The sequence below is a fragment of the Varroa destructor genome, unplaced genomic scaffold, assembly GCF_002443255.2.
Source record: "Varroa destructor unplaced genomic scaffold, Vdes_3.0 BEIS01000006.1, whole genome shotgun sequence".
NCBI classification, from domain to species: Eukaryota; Metazoa; Arthropoda; class Arachnida; order Mesostigmata; family Varroidae; genus Varroa; species Varroa destructor.
Genome location: NW_019211459.1, coordinates 17,804,103 through 17,819,765, shown reverse-complemented (window position 1 = coordinate 17,819,765; position 15,663 = coordinate 17,804,103). Strand labels below are relative to the sequence as shown.

Here is a 15,663-nt window from a genome sequence, read left to right as displayed (position 1 = left end):
GGTCTTCTCTCGGGATAATTCGACGCCCTCCTCTGACGGTGCCAAAAAAAACTACGCCAATCCCTCCAGTATCTGGCATGAAACAGCGGCTTCCGACACAACCCACTCGTAGCCATCAATAGAAGGCCAGCAAACACTGGAACAAGGAAACTAACACTCTTGGCTGTCTCGCCGAACGCGCACTTCTGCAAGTAGTCATTCGCACTCGTAAGCTGGAAAGGCTTCAAGGAAAGGATAGATAGATGTCTACGACGTGTTTGAAACAGCAGCTCAATGGCCAACAATTAACTGAGATGATTTTCGAAGACTCTCAAGTAAGCAAAGGATGTTGGCTGTACAAAGTGTCTCTATGGAATATCCGTTTACATGGAAATCGACTCAACTGAAATCAATTAACCCGAAGTAATTAATAATGTTAATAATAATAACAACATAGAGTAAAAAATATCTGATGATCGCGCAAACGCCAATCGTTCTATTCTCATTAAAAACAGCCTAATTACGCGTCCGTTTCGATAAAACTTAACTAGAACAAAAAGCTTTGAGCTTTGAAGCTAGCGCTTGCCTTCGCAGGCTAAGAGGATATATTTCAGAATCAACCAGTCGCTTATTGTCAGTATACTGTCCTAACGAAGATTGTAACATATGAAGTCAAATCAGCTTCCGATGCGTAAAATCGTGGCTGCACGATTATAGTGCATTGAAGTGTAACGTTTTTCCCTCTAGTGTCTTTCTTTCTTGCCAATAGTCCGGCTGAAATAACCGGTGCGAGACCATTGACAACTTCCGTTGCACGTCGACAACGTAATATCTAACAAAGCATTACGAAGAGAAATAAAGCTAGCCTCTGCCATCATCTAGTCGACTACCTATGCTCACATGCGTGTTATCTGTATCGAATTGATTAGTAGCCTTGATGCGAACGTTGCTCAATACGTAGAGGCAGACGAGCTCCTATAAATATTTAAATCCAATGCTTATCTGTGAGGTAGTCAAATACGGATTATCAAGGTCAAGGTATCGACGGCATATATGTGTAGCCCTGGCGGTTCCTTTTTACCAGGGAATGTTTAATTGAAATGTACGTGCTACTTGAAGGTAACGTAATAAGTACTAATTATATCAATAGCTGTATTATTAATATTGACAAAAGAGCAAAGCCGTAGATAGGAGAACATATTTAACACCAAAGTAACTCCAATGTAACGCTTTACTTACTACTTTGTTAGTGGTATTTTTAGTAGCTATGAGCCGAAAATGTACGCCGTATAAATCATTCAAATTCTAGCCAATACAAGGAAAGATCGTTTGAATAGACCGTCGACAAGCTCACTCAAACTCATGTTATTGGTGTATAGAGGTGCTAGTTTCTTTATTTAGTACGACAATATCGATACTTAAGTAACCAGTTAGTGGCGTCTAAATATACGTAAAATCCGTGAAGTATTTGGGGAGCGCTTACGCGTCAAAGCGTAACTAATAACTTGTCTCGTCAATCGATTTCTTAGCGCATAAAGCTTTTGCTAGCATTATTGAGCATCGTCTCGGCTTGATGCCCTTCGCATAGAACCTGTTGGCGCCAAGGCGCCAACAGGTGTTGGAGCGTTAGTTTGAACTTCATTAAATCTTCTTTTATTGTATTTTACATGGCATCTGGGTCATGAAATTCGCATTTTCACGGAAAAACCGGTTTGTAACAAACCGTACATTTTGGGCTGACAGTCCATGACCCAACAGCACGCAGTAATCATGTAACTAATGAAACCGCATACGGAGAACGTCTTGTTCCAAATATAAACGCATAGGCTTCAGGCGAAAAGTAGCGTTGTTTTTCCCTCTTATATAGACTCTACAAGATTAGTTTCTGGCTTATTGCTTTATTACTTTCATAGTATCATTTCATCAGCAAAACACTTAGCATTATCTATCTTTATTTATATAATGTTACGAACGTCTATTTACGAACAACACAAAAACTCAGGAAATCGCATGAAATATCCATGAAAGAAGCCAATTAATTAATACTACAAACTAATGATTGCTGAACTTTAGTAGCTTATGAGGCAGTGAGGCGTACACTGTGCTTACAGGTTACGTTTTCGGATTATTACAAAACATAATTACCCCGAATATTTTTTTTAATAACTTTCTTGGTGATAAAATGAACTTCTTGCAACTGTATGTTCTTGCCTCATGCAGCTCAGCATAGCTGTTTTCTGTTGTTCTCGTCATTTGTAACAACTGACCTTTACCCTCCGAGTTTTCTCGTAAAGAAGCGTAATGATGGACCGCAGCCAAGAGTGTCTCGGCTATTGTAGTCGTTCGTTATCCTACTAGCTTAAAATATTGGCCGTCACTAATACGCTATAAGGGGCAGTACCTTCTTTATCTATATGTACATGAACTCCGCCCACTCATACATCTGTCCACACCTACGAAGAAAGTAAGTGACCCAGTAAACCTTATGATGGTGCAAAAGCAATGGTTTTTGCAGGTGCACTTTTTTTGAGCGTTATAATACGGCCTCGTCTATTGGTTACGGTAAATTACGAGTATGTGCCAATATTATAGCTAACTTGTAATGTGATGGGATTTGATTCCATAGATATCTGTTCATTCATCACTTTACGTTTTTAGGATATTCTTTATACGGCGACTGTCGCGGTGTACTCTGGTTTTTGTGTTTTGACCTGAACCTTCACCCAGTGGTGTGGTTACGTGTCGCGAAATATGCTTATTATGCTTTAACTAAGAATTATTTCGTCTCATATATAATGTACGTCCATAGTAAATAGCTAACCTCTCTTACTTGCCACACTTTAAAGGATGCCAAGGAGGAGGTCAAACCCCTTACCTAACCTAGGCCAGAGTAGGGTCATCCAGGAAAGGTAGATCTATATATATTTACCAACTCTACCGACATAGCATTTCCTTTCGCAAACGTATTAGGCTGGTCAGCATTCCCCACCGGAACCAAACCCTGCGAGCGTAGCATTGCCTGATCGAACTGTCGCACGGGATCTCAAAATAACTCTCACACGGTTGAGCGATCCCCAGGGATTCGTGAACATAAGAGAATCACCGAAGGATTGCGAACCGGCAGTAACAGCAGCGAAGGCATAACAAAAGCCGTAGCCATGGTTGTCCACTAACCATAGTGATATCCGGGACGAAATCTGAATAAGCAAGCTGGCTGGCAATGAAAGCACCAAAAGTCATTTTAGCCCCCTTTTACAGCTTTACTAGGATATTCTACTTGTATATCACAAGGTATCTTGGCGTATCAACAGTCCGCCATAACGGCGTTCGATGACCTGTATGACGGCCGTGTTACGTGTCATTCACACTAAGACAATTTGCACGACGCTTGTCTCATGTACTAAACTCCCGAATTCGCAATATATTTTTTGTCTTTTATAGGCCAACAAGGTCCAACTCCGCTGATAATTCTTAAAGTGAGCCGCTACGGCCTTTTAGTTAACCCTGGCCAATTTAAACATATTACGGGTGCACACATTATTGGCTGGATATTATAGCCGACGACTATTCAATTTGTAATCTCTCCTATCTTGGCCCAAAGTTATGGCTAGGGTTCACTGTGACCCTTCGAACAATTATGTTTTCTCCTCCATTGTAATTTCCAATAGAGCTTCGCTGTAGGTGTGGCCGACCAAAACTGAATCGCCTGCAGACGATTATTTTAGCATATTGTGTCTCGGTATTTTGAGCGCATTCCAGTACTGGATTTTGGATACTTTTTGTTATCTTACCAGTTGTTGCCATGACAGTATATTTTAATTTTTCTTGAATGGATACGACGCGAACGAGATCAGCTGCATTGAAAACCCTCTGTTAGACCCTCAATATTCGCAAGCTACTAAAGCTTATTCTTGCCACGACAAACAATCAGCAATTTTTCTCACATGACAACCCTACGTAATATAATCCATGCAACAAGTTTCATGAGAAAACAAATTTCGGCCATTTTTAAATTTTTGGCCGCTAGCAGACGACGTGCTCGGTAATATGCTGTTAACCATTCATAAGGCCACTATCATTATTACGCTGCTTTTACGATTCCAGTAATTTTTTCGATTCGGCCATTGCTGATGTCCCTGTCTTTGCCTTTCCAGACTTCGTGATCTACTTGTTCACCCTCGGATGTTGTTGCATCACGTACCGATATATAGTGACACATACCCTGCCACAGGATGTTAACCACTTGCACTCTCGCAATGTTGTACACTTCTTGCTACACGTGTTGGGATGCGTGCGATTGTTACATTGATCAAATTGACAGGGCCTCTCGTTGAGTAGCTACGCTGTGCAGCTGCTTTATATTCTCTTTGATTATTGTATGTTTCGCCTATGTTCCCACAGAAATACATCCAGATTAGTGGTAAATTGGTCAGGCTCCCAGGACCTTTTTAGCTCAGCTCTTAACCCCGAGATTAGGTGATATATATATATATATATATATATATATATATATATATATATATAGTTAGGAATCGTTGAGATGCATGTGTTTTTGATACACGTCTTCCTATGTAGGTTTGCTATGTTTATCAGCCTTAGTGAATCATTCCCGTTAGGTTCTTTTACCTGGTCGTTCATTACAATCTAATTGCCATATTTGCCATCTATTAAAAAATACTTACGGTATTCTCGATATTAGCCTCTGTTGCGCAGTTGTCGTGTACCAGATTCGGTCCCAGTTTTTACTCGCTGGGGGAATTCTATCTCTTCGCCGAGTTTTACCTAGACCGCCCCAAAAAACATAACGATTTGGAGCTCCAGCCTGCACTCTAGAAGTCGACGATCCTTTTCGCGATGTCACAATACTCTCAGTATTCACATACGTTTTTCGAACGTATCGAGCTGGCGCATGTAGTCGTATTGCGGCTTCTAAGGAGATTGTTGTTGGAGATGAAACAATTGTTCAATTTCTTCATCCGGCATGGCTGTTGGCACTTTCCGTTGACTTAGTTTACTTGATAAAATTGCAATTTTTTTTCAGGTCTCCATCGTCCTCTATGTTCATCCGGTGCGCTCCATAGTGATATTTTTTTGTGCAACAATAATAGTCGTGCAGGCAGTGCAATCGTGCCTTCATTATTTGTGAGTAGCATTAGCAGATGAACAAAGATAAACTCAAGCTCGTCGGGATTTGTATCACGATCACTACACTTGTACACAGTTGATACCGAGATCCTCTGGGGTTTGTTGCGCCCTTTTTAATTTGTTCTTATAAAAATTTCTATATATAAACTATTACTATACTGATATATTTTCAGAAGAACACGTACGTTATACTGCGTATGTAAAAAATTCACTAGTATGTTTTTATGGACCATTAAAACCAGCAAAACTCTTTTTTAGAGTTTTGCTTTTTAATATAACCGATTGGAGGTACATTGGCCTCACGCCTATACATTTGTGCATATTTAGACAAAAAGTTTACGATACAAGTATTTCAAAGTTGACGCATTTAGAAAAACACAAGTTCTATAGCGTTTCTGATTTATACGCGCAGTTATTATAGACTTCTTTTCAAGTACTTCTATAGCAACGTAGCCAATCAAGATCAAACATGGTGTACTGTGCCGCTATTGTATGGACTGTATAGTGCACTAAAGTTTTCTGAAAATATGTTACAAAAAATGAACGTTTCTTATCGACTAGGCTTGCTGCCATTTTTTTTGCCATAAGCTATCGAGCATTGATTTGCTATGTGCAATCTATTGTAAACTGTAGTTCAGCTGTAAGGTTCGGCGTTCTGCAAAGCAAGTTCAAAAAGATCTCCTAACACCTACTTTTTGTTTTCGCTACTTTCCAACAAAAAATCTATACCCTATTTGGTACAAAAACGAAAGTTGGTGGGACATCTTGTAAACCCAAACGGAACAGCCCTATGTGCAGATGAAGTCGGTCACTCTCTGGCTTTCAGCCAGCACCAATAAGTTTCCAAGTCCTTTCAAGACATTCTAGTATTTGAAACTAAAATCTGTACCTTCTACTAAATTATATTTAGCTGAGTACTCCCGGTCACGCTCATTCTGCACGTTTTCGTTTCCACAAAACTATGTGTTATGTGTGCTACACGTACACTGCAGCTTATAGCTCATGCGTATAGACACATTTCGAATCAACCATAAAAAATCTCTATTTCGAGCATTTTCAGTTTCACTCGGCAGCGGACTCAGTTTCAAGTACTACATTTAAGGGAATCGCGTATTCCAACAATTCTAAAACTATGTGTTTAGAGCACAGGCCACCGACTCACACTCCGGTGAGCGAAGTAACTCAAAGTAACTGTGTTGAGTGGATGGACATGCATCCATTTGAATTTTGCCGCGTATACCTATAAGTTCTCGCGCGAAAACCTCTGAAAAATCAAAATAATGATGGCGCTCGCGTTTGCACCAAATGAAATCTTTTTTCTAAAGTCTGTTCATTTTCTTCGATTCAAAACTCTTCTGCGCTATTAGCTGAATACATATTCGTTTATGTATATGCATATTATGCGTACCTATACAAATCATTCGCAAGAGCCCTGAGTACGTAGAGTAGATTGGCTTCCTTCGTTCTATTGACTGAGCTATATCGACTTTGATTGACTCGTTTGCGCTGGCCATTCATTAGCAGACCGAGGCCCGCATTGGCGACAACAAAGTCCTCTTCCTCCAAGCCCATGCAATAACAGTCTGGCTTACATTGAGGATGTAGCCAGGCACCTTTTCTCAGCTTTGGACTTCAGGTTTCCGTGGATATGTCGCTGCAAAAGGCGTTCCTCCGTCGGGGGACTCGGTTGCATAGAAATTGACTGTTAAAAGTGCAGCACATAGAGATGCAATGGGCTTTCAAAGGTAATTCCAATTTAATTACCGCTACAAGTGTCGAAAACGGTTGTGCCGAATGTCGAGACTCACGCTGTACGGAAGTCTGAGAAAGAAATCAGGAAGGGTCAAATGCACTACTTTAGTAATAACATACTAGTTCTACTATACTATATATTACGTTTCGTTTCACACTGTTACTATTGCTAGTGATGCCGGTGGCCGGATAATACGAGATAGTTTTGCCGCTTTCGTCGTCGTCACCGTCAATCAAATCGAAAACGACCAAAGAATACAGGGAATATTCATATGGAGCCATATGTTGCTTCCCATACTATATTCATGTGGAGACATAGAGTGACCGCAAAGTAATGGGCAGTTGGTCCGTAGGGAAGGAAACAAAAAGGAGACCCCTCCTACACATGAAGTATTCTAGGAAATAGGAGACAATGTCTATATGTTGCACAGAATGTTGGGCGAAAATTGCATTGCAAAAAAAAGATAGATTACATGATCAAATATTTTGTATTTGTCAGTCCGGACAGTTTAACATATGTGTTTATTAAATACAAGCACCATTTGCTTCAGTGACGCGTTTAATTTGGGGGGTGTGAACTACTCGTAAATTACTTTCAATCATTTCTTCTGTAAATCTGCGAACAGTTTTTGAATAAACATTAACAGTATGTTCAGCAATATGACTCTAGAGTCGTTAATGCTCAAACATGCCAGACTCAAAATAATTCATCTTTTGACAAAATTTGTACAAATAGGAAACTTTCTGCCATTTCTTGCTTAGCTGCTTAAGAGCCCACCGTTGCCTTCAGTGTACAATAATTATCATGCAGCACGGCATGTATGTCCGTATCAATGTTAACAGTAAACGGCATCTACTTCTAAGTCACGTAAGTTTTTTTCAATTGGATTGGCAGAAGGGAACCGAAGTAAACGCTAGGTCGGCCAAGGTCAGACGATTCGAAGAGATGAAGGCTGCTTCTTCTGCTATGAGGACCAAAAAGAGAAGCTATAGGAGAGCGTGAAAAAACCCGGAAGAGTTATAGCTCCCCAGAGAGACTGTATGAACGCTGTTACTGCTACAGGTACTCCTAGGCCAGATATCCCGACCAGGTTGCACTGCACTTTTAGGATGGTCAGTTAAATAGCATTCACTAACTTGGTCCACAACGTCAAATGGATACGTCTGAGAACTCCTCTGTTCGCCTCACTGGTTTGTCCCCTTGTATGACTTTTCGTATAAGGAGAAATACAAGAAGAATCCCTCGGTGATTCAGGTATTATAAATATCGGAATTTACTATATTAAACAGTAACTATGTATAGTGCAGCATTTAGTGCCTCTACGTAACTTTGACGTAGCTACATAGCTCGGGTGGGAAATAAAGAAAGTAAGAATGAAAGTGGGTAGGTAGAAACGGGCACGTTAAAGCGTAAACTTTAATGACATTCTAATATGCATAAGGTAATTAGTAAATTTCAAAACAGATAAAGGATAACGTTTCATATAATTGCTTAGCTATTGCAGCTTCATTTAGCAGAGTGTGCCACAAGGTGTGGCTAACTTTTGATTCAACCTATATTAATCTTCCCTGAAACATTGGGTAATCTAAAATAAACTGCCAAGACTGAAACTAAAAAAAAATTCACTTGCTTTCAACTCAGCTGCCCACCTCCTTGCATAAACCTTCCTTATTTCATCATGATTTCTGATTCCGAATGATCGGCATAATGTTAGCGTATATAAAGCATGTACCTGAAGGCTATAGAATTCACTTCTAACAAGTGACTTTTATTTATACGACTTTTATTATCTGATGACTTATAAAATAGGATGTCATTGCTGGACTAGATGAGCCTAACTAACTGAAGCTTATCCAGACGGGTTAATTGTGAACAAAAGGATTTATCAATCATGAAGAACATGAATCTTTTTTTGTCTGCAAATGCCATCATCATTACATTTTCGTCAAACGAGCAACTGCGTCGCTCAGATTATGCATAGATACTCATCACATAAGTTTGTAAAATGTTATGGCGCCCACTATAGAACACGTAATACGTAAGAGAAATAGTTATTCTGATTATCTAAGAGAATATTCGCTGTGATGTCAATCAGATAGACCAGACTCAATAGCTTATTCCTTAATAGAAACACAAGCTTTACGAGACAGCTCAGGCGACGTCTGGACTTCCTTTGCCCCTAGGGCATCGTGTCAATCGGTTTGCATCTCAACCACTACTCTCGCTCACTTCATTTGGGGGCCAGCATCAAAAAAGGTCTACGCTTATTGGCTTGTTTTACTGTCTAACTGGATTACAACAGTTCCAAATTCTAATCTGAAATGGCTGTGGTAGCGATGGTTGACTTCTTGAGGTGGAGGAAAAGCTTACATCGGATACAAACCTAATTTGCTCGCAGGGATTCATCCCGTTAAGTTTTCCCCAAGGGCTGTATTGAATTTCGTGCTAAAATGATGGATGCCCCAAAAATTCGCTTCACTCATTCAAAGTGTATCACGACCTTACAGAGCCTTGACTGTTTATTAGTGCATTATCTACTAGCGTCCCAAGTAAGCGTTGACAAAACGTGCGATTTGATTAAAGAGCGAACCACCGCAGGGCTGGCAGCGACACCCTCCTCTGCTTGTCTGCCATTCACGTGTTCTAGAAAATTTGCAAGAGTGCTTTGTATTTCAGCAGCGCTTCGAGATACGTGACGGTCGGCCCTGTTTTGATTTTCTGTAGAACGCTAGTGGAGTATAAAACAGCCTGCACATGACGCTGTTGCAAAAGGCTTTTAGAAAGTAGGACTACGGACCAGAGTCAGGTATACGAGAGGTATTACAGGTTGTGCGACTAGGGAGAAAGATTTGAAGATGACCTTCGTATTGAGAATCGCGGCGAGGGCAGACGAAAACGTTGAAAAAATGAAATAACTCTTGCTGCAGTATCTTGAAGCGTAATTTGAAGACGAGAGGGTTCATAACAATAATTGTGTCCATTCTAAGGAAACATAATCAACCAGCTAATGACTAATTTAAAAAAACCTTAACGCATTTAAAGAAGAACCGCCAGAGTGGGCCCTCTGTAACTTTTTATTTTTCCAAAACTAATAGGGGCCCTCAAAGGAAAAAGTGAAACAATTGAACTAGCCCGAGAAGGAACAGGAACAGAATGGGAGACTCTATTCCTACGTTTGAATTCTAAAATTTTCTGAAAATTGTAATACAAAGAACATTGAATGGTTTTTGATCGTTGAGGCATGTGAAGCTGGTACAGAAGCAAATTATTGATAATTTTTAACACTTGGTTAGATGTCTATAAGCACCCGTGCCATGCAAGGGGGAGTTGATTCTTAGTTATATAAGCATTTTGACTTTGAAGGAAAATGTGGTGGCCATTTCCCATTAGTGGACGATTTGTTTGGGTCAGCGGATGATAATAATAAAGCAAAAAATCAGACACATTATGCAAATGTTTTGCCTAATTTCCTACTGCTTTTACTATTCGACTCCGAGGTTTTATAAGTTACCCATTTAGTGAATCTAGTTCTCTTCCAAGCCACTCGTTGTCGAGAGCCGATTGCGTAACACTCACCCACTAAATGGTAAAGGAGGTTTAAATCTGTTTACCTCTAATTTAATTTAGCTTTCTTGACGCACAGACAAGCAGACCATATCAATTATCGATCTCATCATCAGATGCCGATTTCATGCCGTGGGCTTATTCGGCCCATTTCTTTTCCCGTAAAAAAAAAACATGCGTTACGTTTCTAACAGGTCTTTAGAGCAAGGCAGACTAAAACAATATATTGGATCATTATAGGGCCAGCCAACAATTTTCCATGCTTGTAACATATGTTCTTTTTCTTTTTTCGTCTTTGTTTAAAACATATACCTTTAAAATTTAGATTAAAGTGCGGGTATGATATAGCGCAGTGTTGTGTTTTCCACCAACTCGCCATTATTCGTAAAGCAAATCTTAACTTCTTTAGTAAGAATGCTACTCTGAAAAATGCGACGCCTATCTCTCTGATAGGGGGCAGTGGGGCCCGTCTGGCAAGGTAGCTGATATCTGAGCTACCGCCTCGAGCAAAAGAACGCTACGTTTCCCCTATCGTTAGACAGATCCATTTGCTTCTCCCTCGGGCTCACCCTCGTCCAACTTAGCTCTTTCGTTCTTGCTAGCTGTTAGATGATATCAACATTTCGAATGTTAGCAAAATCGACTAGCCAATATCGATATATCTATTTTTTTGTACTCTGAAAAAGAACCCAAGAGATCTAAAAATCAAATATTGATTTGTGGCACAAGTAGAACGCAGAACCTTCGCTGGGGAGTCAGATCAAGAAGCGTTCGACACTCAGCTTCGTTTTCTCTCGCCTCGATATGCCCCTGAGAAAAATTGTCTCAGAAGTACACCGTTCAGTCTTTATAGTTGATACGAAAGCGTAGTAGCCCATTAAATATAAACAAAAAATCGGGACAAGTTTAGCTCGACAATGGTCTTCGATAATGATAATGGAATCATCAGACGTGAATAGATCTTAATTGCTCGAAAGATTTGTCCTTCCAAAGATAGCGAACCGCGTACAAGTAAGTATAGGTAGCAGCAAAACTTTGTTTCCGCAACGCCGAACGGCGCGCATATGCTGATCAATTTTGAGTGAATCCATTAGCTCTAAATCCTTAAGCCTTTTCGTAAAAGGATAATATCGAATATTTGTGTTTATGAGGAAGGCGCTTACATCGGTGACGCTGAATTAACGTATGACGGACACATCCAAAATATATAGTGTGCTTTTGGAGAAAAAAATGTACAAAGAAACTAGCACACATATAGAGACTGGGCTCATTCGTGTACAAGAATCCGATACGGCACTTAGTTGTAGTAGTAGGCTTAGCACTAGTTGTTAGATTGAAAGTTTATTCGCATATTTGTGTGTATATTGAGTTTTACGCTGAATTCAGTACATCTGCTTTACACAAGCAGAAAAAAGCATACATACACATGGGCAAATCTCTGCGGTGTATGTGAGTTCAACGTGAGTTGCTGCCGGTCTGATGGCAGTATGCAGAAGTCGAAAACCGGTGCAGGTGCGAGAAAACGAAATGACCGTTTACTACAGCGCACGTCTACAGTCCTCTGCGTTCTAAAGAAACACGCCTGCAGCAAGTACATCCATTACAACCCCTAGCCCTTACCAACCATGATGATTGGATGAGATTCCTCTCGAGACACACGGTCATCTCGTCCTCTGCAAAGCGCACTTCAAATTAGGTGTGCCCAAAAAGAGGGTTTGGCTGAGAAAAATCGCGCGGGCGCCTCATCGATGTCCACTAAAATGAATATATTCTCCAAAGAAAATAATTTTTTTTAAATACTAATTAAAATGAGAACCAGCTTTGACGACCTCGAACGTCTATAGTGCTAAATATATATATTGAACGAATATCCATAGTACAAATACAGAAACACGATAGCTAGCTTACTTTTCTGTAGGATCAGAATACTATCTAGGAACCCACCTAGCAGTAAGGTTTACAAGCCAGTGATCGTGAGTGCTAGACCGAATTTGACAGACGACAAAAAATGCTTGTAAACGGACAGGTAAGGCAGGCGTATGAGTCTTGATGATGACTTATAATCTAACACGCACATAATGACACATTGTCCACTAAAAAAGTATACTTTATTATGTTTGTAGGTTACGGAGTAGATTGTATTCGTAGCTATAATATACCGCAATAAATAACACACACACACACACACGTGCATATACGACGATGCGTACTAACAGCAAAACACATTTCCTGCGTTTGTGTGGGATCTCAGTAACTGTGTATTCCTCCGATACAAAGTTGTGATAATTTTCATTCGATTCCTGTAATTACCACGTTGCCTTATTATTGCGCTTATACAGAATGCAAAGTTCAATCCCTATCATATTCGATCAATAGCTATGATACGGTCAATGTTGAAACATATCAGAAGTTTTAGAACGCGTTTACTGCAAACGGGCATTTCCAAGCGGCCTGAAGGGTTAGCGCGAAACATACGCCGAATTAATATGATCAAGTCGAAACACCGTCTTGTTGCAATCAAAATAGGCGGCTATGTATAGCTATCGGTTGGATAGACGACAACAAACTCGCGCATCTGCGGTATGAGTCTCAGGTGCTTGTTCACGTTGGCCTAAGTTTGACTCATGGGTGGACATTATGACTGAGTGCAGTAAACCGTGTGACAGGGCGGAGCGCGCCGCTTTTGCCGTTGCCCTAAATAAGCTACACGTTTCACCCGCAGAACATGCGACTATGCAGGGATACTATGGAGATTCTACTCATTAAATTCTAATCGTGTTTATTTTGCGAGATTCAGACATATCCATATGTCTACCTAGTTAGGGAAATTTAATTGGTATTGCAAAGACTCAGCCTTGCTGAAGTCAGCCTACTCGACGATGACATGGGATTCGCAATCCAAAAACGTTAGGCCGTTCAAACCCGCAACAGCAGCAGCACCGATGCGTCAACCTGCCGGCAGCGTCGTGAAGCTTTTTCATCTTCGAGGACTATGGTGCTGCCTTCGTGGGGGATCAGTATCGCTGGACTTATCAATGACTGCAGCCGTCACTTCTGCCCTTGAGCTGGTATCCTTTTAATTGACATTGGGTCTTGTGTCCCCGTAAATGCTAATGACATTTTATTTGTACCCTGTAGGTGACACGACGAGCGTAGTCGAACAACAGTGTGACTCCATAAAACGACGATAAAAAAGCATGTACTATTAAAACGTTTCGGAGCTCTAATCGCTTGCGGAACCAAGCAACAGATGTAGCCGGGTAAAGTGAAGCCAACTTCCTATACGCGCAAAGATTTCCACAAGGACAACAAATATAGAACGATGAAGAAATACGTTTCTAATTTTAATGATAGGAATAGAAACGTAAACTATTTCGGTAATAACCGATGAACAAATAATAAATGATAACTTTTTGTTCATCGGTTAACCTAGAAAACCTGGCCCATTAGGCTTCACTGAGCCAAATATTGCCATATGCCTAATTAATTATTTAGTCATCTTCATTTTTGACAGATAGTCGCCTATTATTGAACAAATTCAGTGCCTGGCGCGACGATAGTTAGCAAATATTACATTGATAAACTACTATGATGGTATATATATATAATAACTCAAAAATACCTAGGATTAAATACGCTATTAATACGCGACATAATACCCGACATAATACACGGAATAGGGCCGTCCGCGTTCTGGGTTAGCTCTCGCATGGTTCTGTTCTGTGTGTTAAAACCGAACCCATCCCCCCGGCTGCTGAGACGGCATCCGTTCACGCTTAGTCGTTCGTACCCCGACGTTGTGTGCAATTTATCGTCTTTATAATTGCAGCTAGTGGACGGGCAGTACATGATCATGGCGTGAGACCACGCAGCATTGTGTTGTTTTTGATATGAAACATTAACAAGTATGTACCACGTAACATACGTTCCTGTGTTAAGTCTAACGATGATCTTGTTCGGACAAAAATCAGTCCGTTGCATTGTCCTAACATGGGTCATCTCAAGGCCTTGCAGGCCTATAGCGGCCACCACCAGGAACCTCGCATCCGAATAGGAGCCTTTCATCACGCCACTGGATCGAATCTGGCTACCTTTAACGATGTCCTGCTTGAAAAGAACTTTTTACACAGCGAAGCGTTTTCGACGATTCAGCTGTAAATACACATCCGACAGTCGCATGTAAGCTTCGAAACTGCGCGTAGTAGTAGCCACCTTAGGGCAAAAAAGGTAGCTTTATTATTGCTAGGTTATTGAGTCATTGCTAAGCTGGATCTAGCAAAAGTCTATAACAAACTGGCACTTATAGTGGCCAGCCGACTCAGCAATGACGACGGCAACAGCTAGGACCGAACGTATTACTGGCACGAGCCTTAACAATATATGCAGCCTATCTACGTAGTGTGTGCATAGTGTACATTTCGTTATAATCTGTCATCATGATGTTATTACACATTATCGCATTATATTTCTTGCTACTAGCCCGTGTAAATAGTTACTGAAGTCCGGCATCCGAAATGATGCTGTGGAAGACAGCAGCTGGAGAGAAAAAAAAAGTACATAAACATCCGTATCGTCAATACATTTGCTACTGTGTAGAATTCTAAGTCATTGGCTTTGTGTGATCTCGTTCGCGTTAATTCTGTTAGAGTTGAGAAAAACTCAATACGGTACGTGTACCTTTTTTATTAATACAGTATTTCGTTTTGAAAAACACGGTTTTCGTAAATCGTCGAAGGGGTTCCACGTTTCTTATCATCGTAGTTTTCCAATTCATCATGCTCACTTTCTAGAATCAGGTGATGTCCAACGCTAGCGAACTGTGAGAACGAAAATGAGCAAGAGTCCACTATTGACAACGTAAAACTACTGCTTCCACTTATCGCCCTTTGGCAAAGATCCTCCTTTCAATCTTGTCCCCCCCCCCCCCCCACCCCACACACACACACATACGCCACGTTCACTGTCGCTCTATTTCTTTCTCTATTACCGGTTCCTCCAGTGAAAATAGTTCTCTCAGAGACGAGCAACAACACAAGGGTTCGGAGTGATTAGCCGTTTCATCAACGGCCGTCAGACCCAATGGCGACGTAATGCTTAACGCGTTTGCGTTCAAAGACCTTTTGATTATGTTGGACGCCTCCGTTGTTTGGCTATCATAGGGAGTCGGAGTGGAAAAGAGATAGAGAAACATGTCACGAAAATGAGTCTGCATAGTTCAGCGT

General features: G+C 40.7%; 1 protein-coding gene across 7 annotated transcripts in view; it reads right to left on the bottom strand.

The window, feature by feature from the left end:
- The window catches only part of LOC111253570 (dual specificity protein phosphatase CDC14C-like), a 57,171-nt gene that overhangs the window by 22,700 nt on the left and 18,808 nt on the right, over positions 1-15,663 (bottom strand). Inside the window, exon 1 of one of the 7 annotated variants that reach the window (XM_086993032.1) lies at positions 4,662-6,276. The exons of the other annotated variants lie outside the window; for them this stretch is intronic. The gene's annotated coding sequence lies outside the window, so the exon portion shown is untranslated. Of the gene's footprint in view, positions 1-4,661; positions 6,277-15,663 lie in introns of those variants that run through there. 7 annotated transcript variants of the gene reach the window in all.